This window comes from Macrobrachium rosenbergii, chromosome 1 (genome assembly GCF_040412425.1).
Source record: "Macrobrachium rosenbergii isolate ZJJX-2024 chromosome 1, ASM4041242v1, whole genome shotgun sequence".
Classification (NCBI taxonomy): Eukaryota; Metazoa; Arthropoda; class Malacostraca; order Decapoda; family Palaemonidae; genus Macrobrachium; species Macrobrachium rosenbergii.
Genome location: NC_089741.1, coordinates 24,113,992 through 24,137,532, shown reverse-complemented (window position 1 = coordinate 24,137,532; position 23,541 = coordinate 24,113,992). Strand labels below are relative to the sequence as shown.

The 23,541-nt window shown below is 38.3% G+C and overlaps 1 protein-coding gene across 2 annotated transcripts in view; it reads left to right on the top strand.

The window, feature by feature from the left end:
* Positions 1-23,541, top strand: part of LOC136842054 (ankyrin repeat and BTB/POZ domain-containing protein 2) — a 503,426-nt gene that overhangs the window by 6,593 nt on the left and 473,292 nt on the right. Inside the window, exon 1 of one of the 2 annotated variants that reach the window (XM_067109520.1) lies at positions 4,481-4,674. The exons of the other annotated variant lie outside the window; for it this stretch is intronic. The gene's annotated coding sequence lies outside the window, so the exon portion shown is untranslated. Of the gene's footprint in view, positions 1-4,480; positions 4,675-23,541 lie in introns of those variants that run through there. 2 annotated transcript variants of the gene reach the window in all.

The following is a 23,541-nucleotide window of genomic DNA, read 5'->3' as shown; positions in this document are numbered from 1 at the left end:
ACAGAATATATACACTGGTCATCGTAATGCAGAGAGTTATATTTCTAGATTTTCATAAGGCCTTTCCCAAGGATTAGTCCATAAATGATAGATAGAAGTTGGGAATAGTTAAAGAAGTTGAACAGCTAGGTGGGAGGAGACTAAAGGGTACAGATGGAAGAGTACAAGACAGATAACACAAAAGCCAAATAACAATACAGTTTAGGATCGAAGGAATGTTGCAAAGAACCTTGGGTGCTGTCCTCAGGACGCCACTCCCCAAAGCTATGAACGAATGAGTATTATATCATGGCATTAATTCATAAAATGTCAAATTTTTGGTAACATTCATACCAAAAACACACTAAAAAAAATTTGCACAAAATGAATTATGTGAGTTGTTGCATTGATTGTCAGAAGAATTGCACAAACACATTGATCTCCTCTCGGCAGGATGAGCGGGATACCTTTCTCCTTTCAGGGTGTGAGGGAAGAGATGTAACGGTATACCGTTCGTTCCTGTTCCTTGCTTCGTTTGCGGACGGCGGTTCTCGTGAGTTCAAGAGAGGCTGGAATGGCATTTCATTCAAGTGCCTTTTAAAGCCTTCGTCTCTTTTTTTCCTACTCTTCTCTTCTACCGTCTGTGGACGTAAATATGTCTCTTGTCTTGTTTCTTTTTACTACTAACAGATATAGGATTTAGGCCAAAGGCCAAGCATTGGGACCTATGAGGTCATTCAGCGCTGAAACGGAAATTGACAGTAAGAAGGTTTGAAAGGTGTAACACGAGGAAAACCTCGCAGTTGCACTATGAAACGAGTGTTAGGAGAGGATGAAAAGTCAGCTGGGGGAAAGAGAATATGAACGGAGGTATAGTAAAAGGAATGAAAGAGGTTGCAGCTAGGGTTTATTACTCTTTACCCTTGCAGTATTTTTTGTAACGTTTTCCTCTCTTTGTCTTATACTTGTTGGCATTCTGCAAATCTGGAAGCTGATTTGGCAAGATAAAGGACTTTGACCAGCTACCCAGTTCTCTCACAATATGCAAAGACGTTCCTACAAAACATAGAGGCGTGCTCTTCCTTGTTCAAGATTTAACGGCATAACGTCACCGATGCAAGATGCAAGAGGATACTAATCTCTGCTGAGGACGTAATGGTACCTACACCTCACTTGTTCGAGAGAGAGTGCAAATTGACCAGTGGGTTGAAGGTCAAGTGTACCCCTACCGTGCTTTCTTCATTCACCGCGCCACTGAATAAACGCAGAACTTGCATCACGAGACATGCTATACAAAATTCAATTTTGCGAAACTAAACACAATTTTCTTACGAAAATTTAAACACTGGGGCCGGACAGTGTGTGCTGACTGAGAGTTGCTATGTTCTCTATAAAGATATATATATATATATATATATATATAATATATATATATATATATATATATATATATATATATATATATATATATATATATACAGTATATATATATATATATATATATATATATATATATATATATATATATATATATATATAATAAATGAATGTATGTGTGTGTGTGTTTGTGTATGTTCCAGCAAAACTCTGAAACGCATTGAGCAATATCAACCAAACTTGGTATTATATGACTTATTGTCTGGAAAAGATTACTGTGGGGGTATGACATCATTAGCACCAAAGGGCACCAAAGGGGGTAGGGGTGGGAAGGGCTTCCCTGCAATGTGGCTGGTTCTGCCCTCAGACATAGTAACTAAATAAACTCTACGAATTTGTTATACCTCATTTTAGTATACATATGACTTACTATCTGAAAATGAATACTGTGGGGGTAAGACATCACTGGCATGAAAGTGGGTGGGAGTGGGAAGGGGGGTGATTTGTGAAAATAACCGAAAATGACAGATATTAGTGTCCAATCCATAGTTTTTGAGGTCACTGATATGAATAGTGACATTCCCGATACCGTTTAAGTCCAAGTTCAGCGCCGATAGGAAGAGTGGGATGTTGAGAAGGGGTAAAATATAAAATGTCCAAAATGCTGGGCAATGTAATTGAAGCAGCTATCTTAACAGGAAAGAGAGAGAGTGAGAGAGACAGAGAATGAGAGGGAGAGGAAGTGAGAGAGAGAGTAGAGGGGGTGTTAGGGAGGAGAGAAAGAGAGAGAGAGGGAGAGTTTATCTGTTGTCATTCAGTTTTCCCGGTGTGAGAAGGGGTGAAATATAAAATGTCAAAAATACTGGGCAATGTAATTGAAGCAACTATCGTAACAGGAAAGGGAGAAGAAGTGAAAGAGAGAGTAGAGGGGGTGTTAGGGAGAAGAGAGAGAGAGAGAGAGTTTATCGGTTGTCATTCAGAGTTTTTCCGGGCAGCGCCGGATCGGTCAGCTAGTAAGAAAATACAATAAAAGACAGGCACTTGCCTCTTTTTTAGGAGTCTGGGAAGAATGTTGACCAAGTGTGTAGACTGTACAGATTAAAATTTAGAGGCCCAATCAGTTACATAAAATCTCTAAAACGTGTAAGTGATAATGTGCCATATTTATGCACACACACACACACACACAAACAGTGTATGCGTCTAAACCAACAGTCAGTGGATTACAACTGGATACATCAGAAGCAATCGTAGCATGGGCGTCCATCCCTTCCGCCCCCTCACCCCATGACCGTTATGAAATGCAAAACAGGTCACAGTTTCTCCTTATTATTCACCGTCATCTTCGCAGCCAATCTGTTAGTCAGGCAAATTCCTCCTGGATACAAATATAGGCAAAGTGTGGCATGACAGCCGTCATGTTACGCGCTCGCGTGCGAGTGTCCGTTTTGTCTGTGTGTGTGTGAGTGGACTTAACATTTTTAGCCGTCTCAGGACGCGGAACTTACGTAACGCACCCCTTGGCGCGTCTGATGAATGGCTGCACGCTAATAGGTTGGATATTCTTTCCACTAATGATCCCTCTGATTAATAGAGCCTTTTACAAATGAAACTATCAGGTTGCAGAAATTACAGAGCAAGTTTGTTCTAATGAATTGGCAAGGAATTGGCTGAATGTCAATGATGACGAGAAATAAGCAACTTATTTCTTCTTCTTCCTCTTCTTCCTGCTTTCTAGGACAGGTTGTTCAGTCGATGTACAGTATACGTTAGGTTTTCATTGGCTTGTAATGCGCCATTTGTATTTAGTTCTTCAAGGCCATATTTTATCCTTAAGAAGTTGCATCTTATTATTGGCTGGTGATCGACTTGCAGTCACATCTTTAATAAGTAAATAATAACGTAGACAGAATTGCCGAAGTTTATGACGTAAGCCTACGTGATGGAAACAAAGACAGTAAAGAGCTTCTTGCAAATCATCTGATACTGTAAGATATATTGACAGGTGAGGTCTTACCTCAGAGTCGCAATCCTGTGGTCTTATGTATCAATGACAATATGCATGTTCAGTGTGGCTAATGATGTTTGATCAGCATACTCTCGTATTGACTCGCTGTTGAAATTAATCAAGATTTGCGGGTTGCGTCAATTGCACTGCAGGCTAACATTTCTGCACACTCACTCACCACAAGTTTTCTGACGTCTTGCATCATTTGAGTTAATATTGTCGGCATTTGCTGTGATACTTGATAAAATCTAAATTGGCTTTGATAAAAAATGGATATGCAAAAGGAAAATACTTCCCTAAAATTGCATCAGCAACTTTTGATAGCTGCTAAGACTTCTCTGTGAGTGGGTAAGAGTCAGGTAATAATAAAATAAAGGTCATGGGTCTAGCAACCTCACCCCTGGAGATTGACCGGTATTCGGAATGCTGTGCCTTTTAGGTTCCACCAATTCTCAAGATATATATATATATATATATATATATATATATATATATATATATATATATATATATTATATACAGTATATATATATATATATACATATATATATATATATATATATAATATACAGTATATATATATATACATATATATATATATATATATATATATATATATATATATATATATATATATATAATATACAGTATATATAAAGGAGTGTTGAAACACACGCATATATATATATATATATATATATATATATATATATATATATATATATATATATATATATTGAACAGATCAGAATAGGAGAAAGTAATGACCAAAGGGGAAAAAATAAGCAATGAACCTTCCATAACATTACGATTCCTTAACAGAAAAGGAACATTTTCGATAAAGGTAAAAGAACCAGTGGTGTTGTGATTCTATGCTTCATACACCAGTGCTTACCTAAAAATGCGCACCCGCAAGAAGTTCCAGTGATACGTAAACTCGTATTTTACTATTTATTTACACATCAAGGAATTTCTAAATCAACATGGTTACGTTACTAAGATAAGAATGTTATAAGAAAATAAAAGAAACGAACTTCAGTGAACTTAAATGAATTTCAGTGAATGACAGTATACCAAAATCATTTAATAACCCGTGTGTTCAGTTATGGCGGAGGAACACACAAACCGTTCCAGTCAGAGTGTTACGTTTGTGGTACTTTGATTTCCCCTTTTTATCAATATATTTGTCTTGAAAACGCCAGCGTCGTTCTGTGTATTCTTTTAACTGTGCTTAGTGACCATTGCGGAAAACGTAATACCAGTGAAAGAAATTTTGATTTGGAAAATGTTGGCGATAGAAGGTCTGGAAGGTAAGAACCTCCCGACTGACTGCTGGGCCTATGCCTGTTACCCTAAGCATTTATTTTCAGTAAATGCTGGTGGAAGTTTGGTTGAAATGGAAGTTGGTTTGGTTGAAATGGAAGTTGGTTTCGTTGAAGTGGAAGTTAGTTTGGTCGAAATGGAAGCTGGTTTCGTTGAAGTGGAAGTTGTTTTGGTTGAAATGGAAGTTTGGATGAGATGGAAGTTAGTTTGGTTGAAATTCATTTACTCAGTAACGCACACTAATGTGATTGGTTTATTAATTTAGTATTGCTAGAATATTATAAAAAATTTGTTGTGACCCAATTCAGTCAGTTTACGCCGGTGATGGGAGATAGCATAGGCCTAGACTGTTTAGACTAACTTTCGAAGCGGTAGAGTTTAAGCCAGCGATTTATTCCCGTGGTCGTACAGTCTTTACCAGCAGTTTTTTGTTTTGTTTTACATATTGCTACAGTAGGATAGCGTGTTACTAAAGTATAGTAACTGGGTAATATATTTAAATCTAAGACATACGCTACAGGATTAAAGCTTTCCGATGACTTAGGTAAGCCTACCACGCCGTACCATGTCCCATTATGACTTTATCATATTTATTTATTGTATTTAGTTTTTGTGATTAGTTTTTATAGATGCCGTTCTTTCCGCTCTAAACTAGGCCTAATTACAGGCTAGCCGAGCTGTTATATAAAAAATGTAAAGTCTTGGGCTAGCCCCCAATACTTCGTGTTAGGCTCTTTAGGCTACCCCAAAACTTCGTGTTAACTGTTTAGGCTACCCCCAAAACTTCGTGTCAGGCTATTTAGGTTACTCCCGAAACTTCGTGTTAACTGTTTTGGCTATCCCCAAAACGTCGTGTCAGGCTATTTAGGTTACCCCCCAAAACTTCGTGTTAACTGCCTAGGCTACCCCCAAAACTTTGTGTCAGGCTATTTAGGTTACTCCCGAAACTTCGTGTTAACTTATAGGCTACACCCAAAACTTCGTGTCAGGCTATTTAGGTTACCCCCAGAACTTCGTGTTAACTGTTTAGCCTACCCATAAAATTTCGTTTTAGGCTATCCAGGCTTCCGCCGAAACTTCGTGTTAGGCTATGACATGTGCTAAAAGGGTAGCCAAGCACGGCAGGGAGTTTTAGCCAGTATTGCCTCTTGACAGTAAAATTAATGGAAAGAATGGTAGCCGTTTCTCGGATGACCAGATCAATTGCCCACGGACACAAAAAGTAATTTTACTTAATAACCGTATTCACTGTTGGGATAGATACGCAGGATATGGCTTCACTTTGCAAGCAGGTAAGGCAGGGGACTAGGCCTGTGACTGATTTGTCATTTGTGAGGGACCTGGAGGTTTACTTAGGGATTACTCAGAAAAGTATCCAATATCTTTTTAGACCAATGTTTGATCATATTTCATGCCTATCGAAGTTTGCCACAAGTGCCTGATGCTAAATCTATTTTTAAGGTATTGCCAGTGTGGTTATTTGGTTTGGTAAGACACCTAACCTAACGTTTTCCGAATGTATCAAACAGTATGGTACAGTGTGATAAATGTCCTCACTTGAAGATAACTAGACCATTATAATAGAAAATGTTACTAATTGTGTTTTGGTATTAGTTAATATGTAATATATTATTTATTCATTGCTTTAATATGCATTCCGAAAAGTTTTAGGAAGCAGGTTTAGCTGAATCCATAAACTATTACAATAATCAAAGGTATGTACTGTAAATTATTGAGACTGTGAAGGAAAGGTCTTCATTCCACTGTTTGTTTAAAAGTTTGTATACTTGAGAACCCCAGATTGGAACAGCGTTCAGTAATGTTGTTAGTTTACTTATTATTATTATTATTATTATTATTATTATTATTATTATTATTATTATTATTATTATTATTATTATTATTCAGTAGATGAAACCTATTCATATGCAACAAGCCCACAGGGGCCATTGACTTGATATTCAAACTTCCAAAGAATATGGTGTTCATTAGGAAGAAGTATATAGCTGTAACTTCGTAACCTAACCCAAAAAAATTAAGCTTTGTTACCTGGCTTATTAGAAACCTCTTGATTTCTCATTCTTTTATGGTAATTCTTCAATCATTCTTACCATGGCATCTTTGAAAACCATTCCCTAATTGATCCTAATACTTTAACATGCAGTGGTTGCACATGACACTGCAAAAACACAACATATAAACACAATTACTCCAGAATCAAGGATGGTTTTTTTACAGTTACAGTATGGAGTATTTGATGTACTATTCATCACTGAAAAATAACAAAGAACCTCCCTTTCTCTTTAAAGATATACCAAACTCCAAATTTGAAGATGAGCAGGTTTTTGTGAAGTGATATTGAAGTCTCATAGTTGGGGGTTCCCAAAGTGAGTTTTCTGTACAAGGGAGTACCATTGCCTGCATTATGTAGTGGTTTATGCCAGGAGGGGGACTGGAAAGTCCGTTGCAACTACTGGTCTCCATAATTCTAACTTGGTTGTGATGATCATTGCTCTGGAACAGGGACTATGACAACCATTTGATCCTGCCAAACCAATCAAGTTGAATTTATAGCATGATCTTCTGTGCTCAAAGGAACTATTCGCCAATAGTTGGTTTAAGACTGCTTAGTATGAGATGTTTGCTTAGGGATTTTGAAAGATTTAGGGTAAATCTGAATACCCTTCGATATAAGCTTGAGGAGTATTTGATAAATAAAAGGCAAATTTTTCTAAAGGTAATTCTCGTATGGGGGACAGTGCCTTTAATGCACCTCACTTTTTTGCACTGTAGGTATTACTTAAGGTTCTTTGCAGCGTGCCTTCGGCCCCTAGCTGCAACCCCTTACTTTCCTTTTACTGTACTTCTTTCTCTATTCTCCTTCTTCCATCTTGCTTTCCACATTCGCCTGACAGTTGTCTCATATTGCAACTGTGAGGTTTTCTTCTAGTTACATCTTTCAGACCTTTCAAATCTCAGCTTCTTCAGTGCAGAATGACCTGATAGGTCCCAACGCTTGGCCTTTGGCTTAAATTCTACTATTCCATTCTATTCTTTTCATTTCAGACGGTAATAGTCTGATAAAATGAACGTTATACAACGTAACATTCCCGACAAATTATATTACTATGTAGAATGGCGTAGTCTCTGAGTGAGATTGCGCAACTAGAGTTCCTTTGAAGCCCACCATTGAATATATTTAGGGAGAATCCACATAAAACGTATCCACACTAGCCAGGCAGCTGAATGGGGATTACCGGTAGCTCCCTCTGTGGAATTCCTCAAACCCCTGCCTTCCCCACCACCTGGATTACCATATACATGTCTCCACTACTTGTGATCAAGTATTCTTGAAGAGAGCTCATAAAGTGTTTGGGTTGAAATTACCTTACCTCAGTTGCTTTACGCATCATACCCTTTGAAGTTTTGTGCCATTTTTCATTAACGATTTTTTACATCTTTAAACTTAACGATTGGTACTTTTTCTTTAATTAGGATCACGGTGAGTGTACAGACTAATGAGAGTTAAATTTCACATAGTTTCCATATTATAGGGGATGTTTGGTGACAGATAACCTAAAGCATGAAGCTTTATTTCATGATTTAAAACATGACTTTTGAATATGTCGTGTCTCAGTGGATTATGGGTATCCTGTATGGGCTGGGAGTTCTTTGCTCTTACTTAGCTGGTCTCGGCAGCGCATGCCTAGGAAGATACTTTAGAAACATTTTAAGGCCTATTTTTTTTCTGTAAGGCCTAAACTCGCAGTGGGGAAGAGTGTCTGAAGACTAAGAGTTCGTATTGCTTTGTTGTTTCTTAGTGGTCTTGGATTCTTTTTCAGTACTATGACTTTTTTTAACTATTGTGATTCCTTAAAAAAATTATATTTAAGAGAATTTCAGGGTTCTTTTTATGTATTATGACTTTTTTTTTTTTAACTATTGCGGGTTCCTTAAAAAAATTATATTTAAGAGAACTATGAAATTTCAGATTTTTCATTATTACAGAACAGTTTGTTTATGAAGAGTGGAAAGAATCAGTAGGCTAGTAAGGGCCTTTTAAGGTTAAATTTTAAATGCCTTTGGCGAAATTGATATTAACCAGGTACGTCTCCGTGCTGCAGCTTTGGACCTAAATTTACGGTCAGTGACTTCGTACTTGAATCGCAGAGCATAAAATATCGCTAATTTTCCCGGTTCGTAAGCTTACTATTTTAGTGGAGTTCCCTTAGGGGGGTTAGTCCCATCAGTGCACCTCATGCGGTGCACTGTAGGCAATACTTAAGGCTCTTTGCAGCGTCCTCCCGGCCCCTAGCTGCAATCCCCTTTCGTTCCTTTTACTGTACCTCCGCTCATATTCTCCTTATTCATCTTACTTCCCCCCCCCCTCTCTTAACAGTTGATTCTTAGTGCAACTGCGAGGTTTGGTTCCTGTTACGCCTTTCAAACCTTTTAATGTCAATCTCCATTTCAGTGCTGAATGACCTCATCGGTCCCAGTGCTTGGCGTTTGGCCTAAATTCTATATTCAAGTCAGCTCAACTACTAGTGGAGTCTTTTTCCCTGTCGAGTGTTATTTAAGCACTATGGCTCCACATTTCCCAGGGAAGTTAATTGGGTAATGTTTTTTTTTTTCAGATTGCCCACTTTTAAGAAAGTTCTCATTAGATCACCACCACTAGTACTAGAATGAGTTTCATTTTTTTTATTGAATACTGCCAGAGAATAGTTACTTATTCAGTAAATCACCTCCAGTAGTTTTGAGAGAGAGAGAGATTTCTATGATCTTGTCCTTAACAGTTTTAAGAGAATTCCTATTCATTTCAGTCACCAATTTCTCTAAGGAAGCCAAAATGGAGAGAGAGAGAGAGAGCAGGGGGAGTTGGTAGCGGAATATCTGTGGCAGGAGCTACCGAGGAGACGTAATGCTTACATTAAAATTCTTGCATATAGAAACACTTGTTGCGCCATACTTCGAATACCACTGTCCCGTTCCGGGTACGTGCACATATAGCCTACACATATACGCAATAACTTCGCTGCCTCAGTTTGTGTTTGTATGTGTGCAGTATTCTTATGTGCGTATTTATATGCCTTTTGATGATGAATGTTCCGATGTGTGCGTGTCCATAGTTTCTGGAAATTACACAAAAGAATGTTGAAAGTTGTTTATATAATTCGTAAATGTCCGTACACATACGCTTACAGTATACATATATATGTATATATATACATATAAATATATGTATATATACGTATAAATGTATGTATATATACATATAAATATATGAATATACACATGTGTATATAATTTATATATATATATATATATATGTATAATTATATATATCCACACACAGGATTTCTCCCTCAAGAGGAATGGATTGAGTTCTCGGCAAGTCTTTCAAGATAAGGTTATTAGACCGATTAACTTTGCAGCCACAGTCTACTAACTACCTGGTATTTAATTCATTGCTTGGTCAACAGAGTTACAGTGGGAATTAACAGAGCATGCCTACTGCATTCTAGCTTTTAAGAGAACTCGTCTCATTGTCGAGTACTGTACTGTTGTTATGCATAATATTTACCCTGTGGATATATATACCTGTGTGTATATATATATATATATATATATATATATATATATATATATATATATATATATATATATATATATATATAAAGACAAAATCCACGAATGAAAGAGAAACACTGGAGTGCTTAAGAGGCCTTTCGACGGTCGTCCTTTACTTAGCAGACTGGTAAGTAAAGGACGACAGTTGAAAGGCCTCGCAGCACTCCAGTGTTTCTCCTTCCTTCGTGGATTTTGTCTTTATTTATACATTCATCACGTTCCATATTTTCGTGAGTCAGTTATACATATACTGCATATATTATATTATATAATGTAATATATTTATATATGTATATATATATTGTATATATATACACTACACACACACACTTTCTGTATAATATTCGTATATTTTTAGTGTATTGACAGAGTAACAGGTCTCACGATATTATTATTTATAGGTTATTCGTGTTCATATGTTCAAATATGTGCTGTTTGAAAACCTAACCTTAAGTTTGGCGCTTCTTAGCTTCACTGGGTGTTTCATTAACACACTTGGTTTGCTCTCTTGAAAACCACCCTTTTTGTCAAGAAACCATCATTGATGGACAAAAAAAGAAAAGAAAAAGTTGTTCCATCTAATAGTTTCTTGGTTAAGCTTACATTCTATTTAATGTTTCTAGACTAGTATCCCCAGTTCTGTCCTACTGAGTTTGATATCGCAGTGAAAGGGCTTTTTATACTTTGCCTCTTATTGTCGCGGGAATGTTTTGCACTGAAATCTCATGGATTAACAGCAAATTCACTTTGTTCCTTAATTTAACCGAACATTTGAAACTTTTTGAGTCCTTTTAGGATGAAAGCGGAAGAACCCTCAGCCATCCGCTTTTATTAGTTTAATGTAAAGGAAAACTATTGTGCCGGCTTTGTCTATCCGTCCGCACTTTTTTCTGTCCGCCCTCAGATCTTAGAAATTACTGAGGCTGGAGGGCTGCAAATTGGTGTATGGATCATCCATCCTCCAATCATGAAACATACCAAATTGCAGCCCTCTAGCCTCAGTAGATTTTATTTTATTTAAGGTTAAATTAGCCATAATCGTGCTTCTGGCAACAATATAGGATAGGCCACCACCGAGCCGTGGTTAAAGTTTAATGGGCCGCGTCTCATACAGCATTATACAGAGACCACCGAAAGATATTTCTGTTTTCTGTGGCCTTGATTATACTCTGTAGCGGCTGTACAGAAAACTCGATTGCGCCGAAGATACTTCGGAGCAGTTTTTGCTTGCTTAGGTTTCATTTGAAGGTTGACTGCAGGGAAATAGTTTATGGATGAAAAACTGTAGCTTCCGTATTCAGTTATTTCTTCCTCAAGTAAAGGTTGGTTCATTGTTCACTCATACATTCTCTCTCTCTCTCTCTCTCTCTCTCTCTCTCTCTCTCTCTCTCTCTCTCTCTCTCTCTCTCTGAGTATGCTTTGTAAAACTCATGAATTAACCTACATCCTTCAGACATAGATTTCTCTCTCTCTCTCTCTCTCTCTCTCTCTCTCTCTCTCTCTCTCTCTCTCTCTCTCTCTCTCTCTGAGTATGCTTTGTAAAACTCATGAATTAACGTACAGCCTTCAGACACAGATTTCACGTTTCTCTCTCTCTCTCTCTCTCTCTCTCTCTCTCTCTCTCTGAGTATGCTTTGTAAAACTCATGAATTAACGTACAGCCTTCAGATATAGATTTCACGTTTCTCTCTCTCTCTCTCTCTCTCTCTGAGTATGCTTTGTAAAACTCATGAATTAACGTACAACCTTCAGATATAGATTTCAAGTTAAGTATTTCTCTCTCTCTCTCTCTCTCTCTCTCTCTCTCTCTCTCTCTCTCTCTCTCTCTCTCTGTATGTATGGTTTTGTAAAACTCATGAATTAACGTACAGCCTTCAGATATAGATCTCTCTCTCTCTCTCTCTCTCTCTCTCTCTCTCTCTCTCTCTCTCTCTCTCTCTCTCTCTCACTCACTGAGTATGCTTTGTAAAACTCATGAATTAACGTACAGCCTTCAGATATAGATTTCAAGTTAAGTATTTCTCTCTCTCTCTCTCTCTCTCTCTCTCTCTCTCTCTCTCTCTCTCTCTCTCTCTCTCTCTCTCTCGAGTATGCTTTGTAAAACTCATGAATTAACGTACAGCCTTCAAATATTCACGTTCAGTATCTCTCTCTCTCTCTCTCTCTCTCTCTCTCTCTCTCTCTCTATGAGTATGCTTTGTAAAACTCATGAATTAACGTACAGCCTTCAAATATATGTAGATTTCACGTTCAGTCTCTCTCTCTCTCTCTCTCTCTCTCTCTCTCTCTCTCTCTCTCTCTCTCTCTCTCTCTCTCTCTATATATATATATATATATATATATATATATATATATATATATATATATATATATATATAGGTGTAAAGTGTATTGAACGTGTATGACGGCCGATTTGTTTTCAAGCGTTTAATTGTTTCCTATTTTTCCCACAGGTAGGTGTTCGGCCTTGGATTGTTGTTTAGTGGAAAGTTCGGTAAGTAAAACACACTGTTTTTAATTTTTCCAAGTCTTCATAATTCTCATTTATCTCTTAATTTTTTTTATGGTTTTATTGTGATACTTATGTGCTGATCAAACGAGTTATTACGGAAATCACCGAAGTGCAGCTTAATGACGACGTATACATTCATATTTAAGGCATATTTGAAGCTTGCATTTTTTATTTGTTTTGTCATTTATTTTTCTTACAAGTTCGTATTATGAAGCACGACATTTTTTTTTTACAAAGATAAGCAGTCGGCTATCGATTTTTTTTTTTTTACAATATTACGCAATCAGCTTTCCAAAGAAGTTGAAGGAAGCCGCCTCCGTAGGTGGTTTAGCGCCGTCAGTGCACCTCACTAGGTGCACTGTAGACATTACTAAAGGTTCTTAGCAGCGTCCCTTCGGCCCCTAGCTGCAACCCCTTTCATTCCTTTTACTGTACCTCCATTCGCATTATCTTTCTTCCATCTTGCTATCCACCCTCTCCTAACAATTATTTCATAGTGCAACTTTCAGATCTACTTCCTCTCATTTTCTCTTTCATCGCTGAATGACCGTACAGGTCCCAGTGTTTGGCCTTTGGCCTAAACTCCATATTCCATTCCATTCTTAGAAGGAAGCCGCTAGGGGAACATGGAAATGAGAATTGATACAGTTACAGGTCAGCCTGAAGTATTGAATAGATCAGGTGATAACGAACATAAAAGAAATGCCGAATGTAAACGTAACAAAGGCGCAGGAAATCGGCACAGTAGTTCATCACGGCGTCATCATCACAAACATCCGACGTCAGATTTTCCTTTTGTATGGTTAAGCGTGAAATGAGTGTCTCTCTCTCTCTACTCTCTTCTGCCTTGTGCAATTTAATCCTGAATTTCCGTCAGGTATAGTTTTAGTTTCCTGTAAATGAAAACTATTGTGCCGGCTTTGTCTGTCCGTCTTCACTTTTTTCTGTCCGCCCTCAGATCTTAAAAACTACTGAAGCTAGAGGACTGCCAATTGTTATGTTGATCATCCACCCGCCAATCATCAACCATAGATCTATTTTCGGTGGCCTTGATTATACCCTGTAGCGGCTGTACCCGATAGCGCCGAAGAAACTTCGGCGCATTTTTTACTTTTTTTTTTTTTTTTCTTCTTATCCACGTTTTCCACAATTTCCTGGGTCCTCCCATAGACTTTCCTCCGTAGGGGGTAGTGTCATCAGTGCACCTCACGCGGTGGAGTTTAGGCTTTCCTTAAGGTTCTTTGCAGTGTCCCTTTGGACCCTAGCTGCTACCTATTTCATTCCTTGTACTGTACCTCCGTTCATATTCTCATTCTTCCATCTTTCTTTCCATCCTCTCCCATCAGTTGTGTCATAGAGCAACTGTGGGGTTTTCCTCCTGTTACACCTCTGAAACCTTTCCACTCTCAATTTCCCGTTTAGCGCTGAATGACCTCATAGGTCCCAGCGCTTGTACTTTGGCCTAAATTCTGTATACCATTCCATTCCCACAGGTTTTCGTCCTGATACTTCCATATCTGCTGTTTTTCTAACCAGCTGTTCCCCGTCTCTTTTCGCAAACGTTACACTGACAGGGAAAACTCCTTTAAGGAGTATTAAGAGGTATCGTATTGGGTAAGTCCCAGTCTTCTCTGTCTCAAACCGGAAAGGCATAGGTTCGAATCCCAGCCAGTGGGGGTGCTGTTATCTTACGCAGTTCCCATTGGGCGTAGGCTATTCCTAGAGAAAAATATTCTATGCACGTATGTATGTATAATATATATATATTTACATATACTCATATTTATATACATACATTCATACACACACATACACATATAATGTTCTCCCTCCTTCAATTTCTTTCAAGCTTGTATGAATCCACACAAAGGAACAATATTTTTCTCTCTCTCTCTCTCTCTCTCTCTCTCTCTCTCTATATATATATATATATATATATATATATATATATATATATATATACAGTATATATAATGTATATATATAAATAGATAAATCGTGTACTCTCTCTCTCTCTCTCTCTCTCTCTCTCTCTCTCTCTCTCTCTCTCTCTCTCTCTCTCTCTCTCTCTCTCTCTCTCTCAGTAAAACTGGATTCTGCTCAAGCCGTCTCGCATTCAAGGCTGCACTTGCGCTGAACGTGAGCAAAGCCTGTGCTCATTATCTGACGAAGCGAAAGTCGTCGAACTCGGCCGCTGATGAATGAAATGAATGGATAAGATACAAATCTAGTGTTTACGTGTTTTCTTGAATGAGTAGGATTCGGTAGCGGGCGAAGGATGAACGGTTGCGCTTCTCTGCTGATTTAAAAGCAATTGTTCCTGTGTAATTATTGACATCGTAAACGTTTCTCTATATGCCGACAAGATAGCTCATGAGTAGTTACTTAAACCAGCAATTCTCCCGTAGGGGGGATAGAGCCGTCAGTGCTCTTCACGTGATGCACTGTAGGCATTAGTTAAGGGTCTTAACAGCGTCCCTTCGGCCCCTAGCTGCAACCTCAACCTCTGTCATTCCTTTTACTGTAAGTCCTTTCTTATTCTTTATTCCATTTGACTTTCCACACTGTTAATAATTATTTTATAGTGCAACTGCGAAGTTTTCCTCCTGTTACACCTTGCAGACCTTCTTACTGTCAGTTTCCCTTTCAGCACTGAATGACATCATAGGTCTCAGCGATTGGCCTATGGCCTAAATTCTTTATACTATTCTATTCTATTCTTACACCAGCAATTCAGAAGAAAAAAAAATTAGCAGGAGTGACATGGTATGGATGCCTTCTCGTCCCACGTCTTCAGATAAAATTTTTCCTTGATTTCAACTAAATGTTGAGATATTTTTATATTTTTCGGGTAACGTCAAACTACAATTAGCGGCCAAAGCTCCAGACCTTTTCTTTGATTTTAGGTTCCTTTTACTACCTCCGTTCATATTCTCTTCCATCTTACGTATTTCAAACCTTTTACGGTCAATTTCCGTTTCAGCGCTGAATGGCCTTAGTTGCCCCAGCGCTTGGTAAGCATGTCTAAAATCTATAATTAATCAATCAGTCAATTTAATTTTAGGCTCATAAGAAGGCTGAATATTCTGAATACCCATATATACTGAGTAATGTTAAAAGTTGGTTATAAATTCCTAAAAAAAAAACTTAATAATTTTATAGCCATTGAATGAAAGGTCTCGTGTAAACGTTTGCTAATTTTGCACTTGGGAAGATTGGGTTTAAAAATGCAGATATTCGTTCTGTGGTAACAGGTTAATGGAGTTACCACGTATCCGAATGCCTAAAGCTATGTTTGATATTCCAGAAACTCGATGTCAGCCCAAAGCATGCGACACACGTATTCAGCTTTCAGGAAATTAGTTTGTGTGCATACTAGATCGAAAACGTTATATGCTTAGAAAGAGAGATAAGAACGTCTTTATTCGCCGATATAAACAAACGTAATGTTAGAAAAAGTGATATTGCACTTATAAAAAGTTTTAAAAAGGAAAAAATAAAATTGTACGCAGTCACAAGCAATCGCCACCTTCCCCACAGACAATGAAACTCAAGGAAGAACACCAAGATAAACAAACATAATCATAGAAAAAGCGACATAACAGATGGAAAGGTCTTAAAAAAAAAAAAAAAAAAAAATTATACGCAAGCGCATACAATCCCCCTCCCCCTTCCCACAGACAATGAAACTCAAGAAAGAACGCCAAGATAAACAATCACAGAAAAAAAGCGATATTAGATTTATAAACATTTTTAAAAATAAAAAAGTAAAATTATACGCAAGCGCAAGCAATCGCTACCCTCCCCACACACAATGAAACTCGAAGAACGCCAAGATAAACAAACATAATCATAGAAAAAACTATATTAGACTTATAAATATTTTTAAAAATGAAAAAAGTTATAAGCAAGCGCATGCAATCGCCACCGCCGCCCCCTTTCTCCCACAGACAATAAAACTCAAGAAAAACAAACAAAATCGTAGGAAAATTGATATTACACATATAAAGATTTTTAAAAAGGAGAAAAAAATGTATACGCAAGCGCATGCAGTCGCCCTCCCACCCTCCCACAGACAATGAAACTCAAGAAAGAATCCCAAGATAAACAAACAAAATCATAGGAAAATTTATATTAAACGTATAAAGACTTTTAAAAAGGAGAAAAAAAATGTATACGCAAGCGCATGCAATCGCCCCCCCCCCACCATCCCACAGACAATGCAAGTCAAGGAAGAACAATGCAACTCGGACGAAACCCAGCATGACGTTTAATGCGAGAGACCCAGCACGAAAAGATCACATAAGCCGTTGCCTGTTCATGACGGAGCCCCACCATTTCATCAGAGAACTATTTGTACATGAGATTAGGTTTCACTTTATTTGGGACGTTTAATAAGCCCTCTGAATGATGAACGGCAGGATCCTCTCTCTCTCTCTCTCTCTCTCTCTCTTGAAAATGCTCGAGGACATTGCATCCCATTGTCGAAAATTTATCAAGCTCTTATCCACTTACATTAAGATACAGCGTTTTATAGACACAATTATTTCACGTCATGAAAACCCTTCCGGCTTCTATAAATTACAGTAACTCCATTCCTGAAGCTTATGTGCATATGTCACTAATTTAAAAGACGCTGACTGAAAATAAAACATTATAAATCTCATTTTTTACGGGTGCATATTTTTATCGTCGAATTTTACTGGACAAAACATCAGTACATCACGGCGTTAATGACTCCGGTAGGTGTGACGCCATATAATCTACAATCAGTCAAGTTCCGGTTCATCAAGTGAAGTAAAGAGTTGCCTCAGCAGCTGGATGTTGGAAGTGATTTACACGGTCCAACCAAAGTCCATTAACCGCTGATAGAATGTAAATCGTCAAATATACAGGGTCCTGTGCAAATGTATATAATTGAAAGTGGTATTTTCCTCTACCGTAAGACAAAGTTTTAGTCAAAAAAATATAAATCCAAACCATTTCATTGCAGATATTTAACAAAACTTAGTTCCAAGAATAATCTGCATATCTGAAGAACAACTAATATCTACATAACACCGGAATACATGTAGTGCGCATTAACTTTTCTCTGCCTTTTTGGGGGGGGGGGGGAAACAGCCAATTTGCAAACGTATGATATAAACGCTGGCGTGTTACTCGGGTTACATTTTATGTAAATTTAGAGAGAGAGAGAGAGAGAGAGAGTAGATACATTATCAGTCTGGTTGTAGTCTAAACAAGCATGACAGGAATTTCCTTACTTAATACAATTAGGGAAGACTCTCGTTAAGAGATATTTGAGATACTCGAGTCGTTGGCGTTACTGGACTTGAACATTAAGTAGGTTTGTAAATGTTGGAGATGTGCGGCCGGGCTTTCGGCGTAGAGAGGTGGGTCGGTTTAATTTGCGTAGCTGGCTTGCCGCTCTCATCGATATTTGTTGTTTATTTGTTTGTGCGGTCTGTTGCCGTATTTTTGCTGACGTTAAGAAGAGTGAAAATTCTAAGGAAGTTGGTAACATCTGCGCGGTGGAATGCGTACGACCGTGCCAAGTGACATTATGGAAGACAAGAGCCATGAACCTGCCAGCCAGCTTATTGTGTGCAATTCTCGATTCATTCTGTATTCCGAAACCTGTCGGCAGAGGAGAGTAGAAATAAAAAGACCATTAAAATCACCAGGAATGAAAACAGGTAAGATATAGCTTTAGTGTGTTTGTCTCTTTTAGTTGTCTCAAAAGAAAACTATTTTGCCGGCTTTGTCTGTCCGTCCGCACTTTTTTTCTGTCCACCCTCAGGTCTTAAAAACTACTGAGGATAGAGGGCTGCAAATTGGTATGTTAATCATCCACCCTCCAATCACCAAACATACCAAATTGCAGCCCTCTAGCCTCAGGAGTTTTTTATTTAAGGTTTAAATTAGTCATAATCGTGCATCTGGCAACGCAGCAACACAGACCACCACGGCCTGCTGAGAGTTTCACGGGCCGCGGCTCTTACAGCATTATACCAAGACCACCGAAAGAGAGATCTATTTTCGGGGGCCTTGATTACACGCTGTAAAGAAAACTCGATTGCGCAGAAGAAACTACGGCGCATGTTTCATTTGCTTCTTCCTAACATTCATCAAACAACGACGACAACTCTTGCTTGGGAAGCCTTACAGGAAGAACGTGCTATACTTTTCGACGGCTGCAGAGGTTCAACATCCCCTGGAAATGGAAGGCAGAGGCGACCTTATGTGCGTGCATGTGATCTCGAATGGGGGGAATTCGACAAGGTGTGGTTTGTTTACTTGCGGCTGCGTAGACGCTCGCCTTAGAGCCTTTTCGCCTATCGTTCAAATATTTCGAATTTTGGACGTATTTGCAGGGTTGGTTTTTCCCCCTTATATTTACACGCGGCAAACTCTTTAAACTATCTGCTAGTGTGTCTAGTGCTCAAGTGATTTTCGTCGTTTTAATCTGAATATTTTATTCTGCATATATTTTTTAGCTCCTATCATTCATGTTGGCGTCGACGGGTCCCTTCTAACATCCGGCGATCTTGTCTGGGTTTGTATTTGTTTTCGCTGTGTTTTCAGGAAAACTTCCACAACATGAGTAAACTGGCAAATGAAAGTTCATTACCGAGGAAAACTTGGCAGTGGCAAGTCAGAATTATTCAAGTTTTATCATTTTTAAGTCTTTTCCGTCTCTTATAGTACGGTATAGGAAGTAAAATGGTATGAAATCCAAGCTCTCTCTCTCTCTCTCTCTCTCTCTCTCTCTCTCTCTCTCTCTCTCTCTTTAAAGAGAAGGCCTGATCTTTTTTTTTTTTTTTACCGGCCTAAAGGCTTGACTGTTCACGCTAAATTAAAGCTATGGACTGAGAAAATCAGTCTGTTTTGTTGAAGTAGCCTAATAAAAAAATACGTTCAATTTCAGTGATTATGATCAAGTGCAACTTATGGCTCCTGTGTCTGTGCAGTGGACGCGGCTTTGAATGAAAAGTGGTTTGAAGTGAAGATTCCTTTGTTGTTAAAATATTCTTCACAAAAAGTTGCCGGCCGTGGAAAGTCGTTTTGGCGTAGAAGTTAAAAGCCAAAAAAAAAAAAGAAGCTGTTTGTGATAGATTGAAGGCACGGAAGAGTCGTCTGATCTGTATGCAATGAATAAGCGTTTTTTTTTCTTTTTTTGTATTTATTAATTCATTTTTTCTGTATGAATGGCAAAGGATTCTGCTTCAGGGTCATTATCCAGTCGATCGAGATTCCTCGACTTGGAGGTTTCGGTAATTTGGAGTGGAATTTATTTGTTGACAGTTTTTCCACAAAACGTTTCCAGGTGGCTTGCCTTGAACGCGTTTTTTTTTCCTCGTCTTAATTTGGTAAATGTTTTCTTGTACGGTTCTAAACAATTTCTTGTTACGGTTGCATTGTAAGAGATTTCATTTCTATTTACTGTTGGTGCAGTGGGTGTTTATAAGGTTAATGGGCAGTTATCAGTAAAGAATCTTTTTCCTAAGTAGGAAGTTAGACTGTGACAGACTTATTGTGTCATTAAATCAAACACCCAACGCGAATGTAGCCTCTGTCAGTTTCTGGGTGACTTCTATGTCTCTTAAAGTAGTTATCTTCCATCATTGCATTAAAGTATTTAATCTTTCCTTCAGTTGAAAACAGAATTTCAATGTTGATGCAGTTGTATTTTAGTATTATACAATGTGGTTTACTTTCGAAGTAGAGAGCTACTTGCCTTGCTTTATGAGGTGTCAGCGGATTTAATAAATGAACTGCAATTGCTGTTCGTCATCTTGCTCAATGTTGAAAGGCTCGTGACATAAAATTGGGATCGAATTTACTTTCTGCATATTTGCTACCGCGTAGGCTCGATTCCTGAGAAAGGAAGGTAAATGTCCATCTTGCAGTTTCTCGTTGGTTTACAGTTGGAATGCCTCTCGAGCCTTTATGGGGTTAATTTTAACTATAGCCTTCTGGCATAATTGCACACATGCAATTTATAATATGGACTGCTGGTCTTTCGATCACAGAAGTTAAGCAACGCTGGGTATGGTCAGTGCTTAGATGGTTGACGGCCAAGAATAAGCCAGATGCTTTGAACATCCATGAAACGGGCTATGGGATTGGCAGCTTCATCCCAGAAAACGTGAAAACCGAAAAAAAAAACGTAAGATGAAAAATAAAAAAGGCCTCCTTGGGAAAAATAACAATTTGCGTGTATTTTCCGTCGAAAGTAGATGGCCCCAAAAGGTATTACCGATAAGTTAATTAGCCATGGCTTTTGGGATGGGAATGCTGGATCTCATGGTAATGCCCTCATTGTACTGAGCGGTATTTTTAGTGTCTCTGCGTAAAAGAGAAATTTTAACGGTATTTCTAACATATGAGAGTCAAACTTTCCCAGTTTGCTTGGTGCAGAATGCTGCGTAAAGAAATCTAAATAATGTCAGCAGCTTCGTTAGCCAGTTTCTTCATCGTGTTCTGCAATATTTCCTTCCAAGATGTGTTGCGTTTTTGGTTTCTTAAAATTTATATATCATGATTAAAAACGGGTTTATTTTGATAATTCTCAAGAAAGGCAGAAAGGATGTGTATACACGTGTTTTAAGTGAATTAACGGCTCAAGACAGGAACGAGAATACCTGTTGGGTAGAGATGCTGACTATGAAAAGGAGCAAAGTATGTAGGCAAGCTATCAGCATAGCCATGCAAAAATTGAAAGCCCGTCTGAAGAAGGTCTTTGATGAGAAGGAAAGGAAAAATAAAAAGACCATGTGGAATGCTACAGATTCAGAGTTATGGGAAGAAGCAGCGCCATCCGCTTGCTTTTATGCCAAAATCTGACAGACGTTTGGGAAATGTCAGCAGCGACTGCATATGATCTTTTGTCGTCCATAAGATCATATGCGAAATATGTATTCAGAACCCTTAATCATGTTTTCCGTAGGGGGGTGAGGGCCGTCAGTGCACCTCATTCGGTGCACTGTAGGCATTACTTATGGTTCTTTGCAGCGTCCCTTGGGCCCCAAGCTGCAGACCATTTGATTTTTTTTACTGTACCTCCATTCTTATTCTCTTTCTTTCATCTTATTTTCCACCCTCTCCTAGAGATTGTTTCATAGCGCAACTGCGAGGTTACAGCTTTAAAACTTCAGTTACTCTCAATTTCCCTTTCAGCACTGAATGACCTCATAGGTCGCAGTGCTTGACTTTTGATATACCATTCCATGCCATTAATTATGAATGAAGCAAGAGCAATAAGAGCTGACTGATGGATATCTAACCTCGAGAACAACATATATATCAAAGCACGGCATCAGGCTCATCAGTAGGCGTCTGTAGGAACCAAGCTTGGCTTACTGAATTAGATTAGGCTGACCTTATACCAGCACTGGCCCTTCCTTAATGGAGGCCCGTAAGCCTGGTAAGAAGTTTAAAGAGCGTAAGAGGCTTGGTGTAGACTTATGAACTCTTTGCTACCAATTGGGCTCCTGAGACACCCAGGAAAACGCCACTTTCCATCTTCACCGCTTTCAACCCATCGAATCCCCGTAGGGTGATAGTGCTGCCAGTGCACCTCATGCGGTGCACTGTAGGCATCACTTAAGGTTCTTTGCAGCGTGCCTTCGGCCCCTAGCTGCAACTCTTTTCGTTCCTTTTAATGTACCTCCTTTCATATTCTCTTTCTTCCATCGTACTTTGCATAATTCTTAGTGCAACTGCGAGGTTTTCCTCCTGTTACGCCTTTCAGACTTCTACTGTCAATTTCCGTTTCAGCGCTGAATGGCCTCGTAGGTCCCAGTGCTAGTCCTTGGCTTAAATTCTATATTCAGTTCTATTCAGTTCAATTCCATCGGAATCTATGGAAGGAAATAGTAAGGTATTGCAAAGTTTTCTTTGACTACTGAATATTGTATCGGATTTAAATGATGACCCAAACTTGAGGTTTTGTCAGAGGAAATTTGACTTTCAGTTTGTTTTTACCTGTAGAACGAAGTTCTTGGAAGTTGACTTTACAGAAGCTTATTGGTGTGATTTTGGTTGGAGGTGGTTTATTGAATTGAAAGTTGGGATATTTTGGGGTGAATTATGCTTATATACAATTTTTAAAAGATTTTCAAAATGTTAAAATTCGTTACTATGCTCTGTGTGTATATATTTTGCGAAAAATTAATTTCGAATTGTGTTAGACTGGAAAATGTTCAAGCGGGTAAAATGATACAGTTTTTAAAAAAATGTCAGAATCCGTAAAATGGTACAGTTTGTAAATTATTATTTTCTAAGGAATGGATTTGTAGGTCTGTTAGACTTTTTTATGATTCGGGAAAATGGTCATTTATGGATCTCTTTACCTTTGAAAAATGTAAAACAAAAACTGGTTATAGGTAGAATTTTTTTCTGTTTCCATGATAATTTCGTAAACATTATGAACTTTAAGCGCCTCTTAGATGTAATTCAACGCACTTTAGATAACGCAGAAGCGAGGAAACACTGAAACCTTAGGAATTACGTTTTGTGGTGGAATCTGATGAGAATGTTCATTTGCATAAGAACAGTTAATTTGATCTACATTCTCTCTCTCTCTCTCTCTCTCTCTCTCTCTCTCTCTCTCTCTCTCTCTCTCTCTCTCTCTCTCTCTCTCTCTACCCCTTCATTTCATCTCCTTTTTGCCTCCGGCGGTAACCTTTACCCATATATTAGCGAC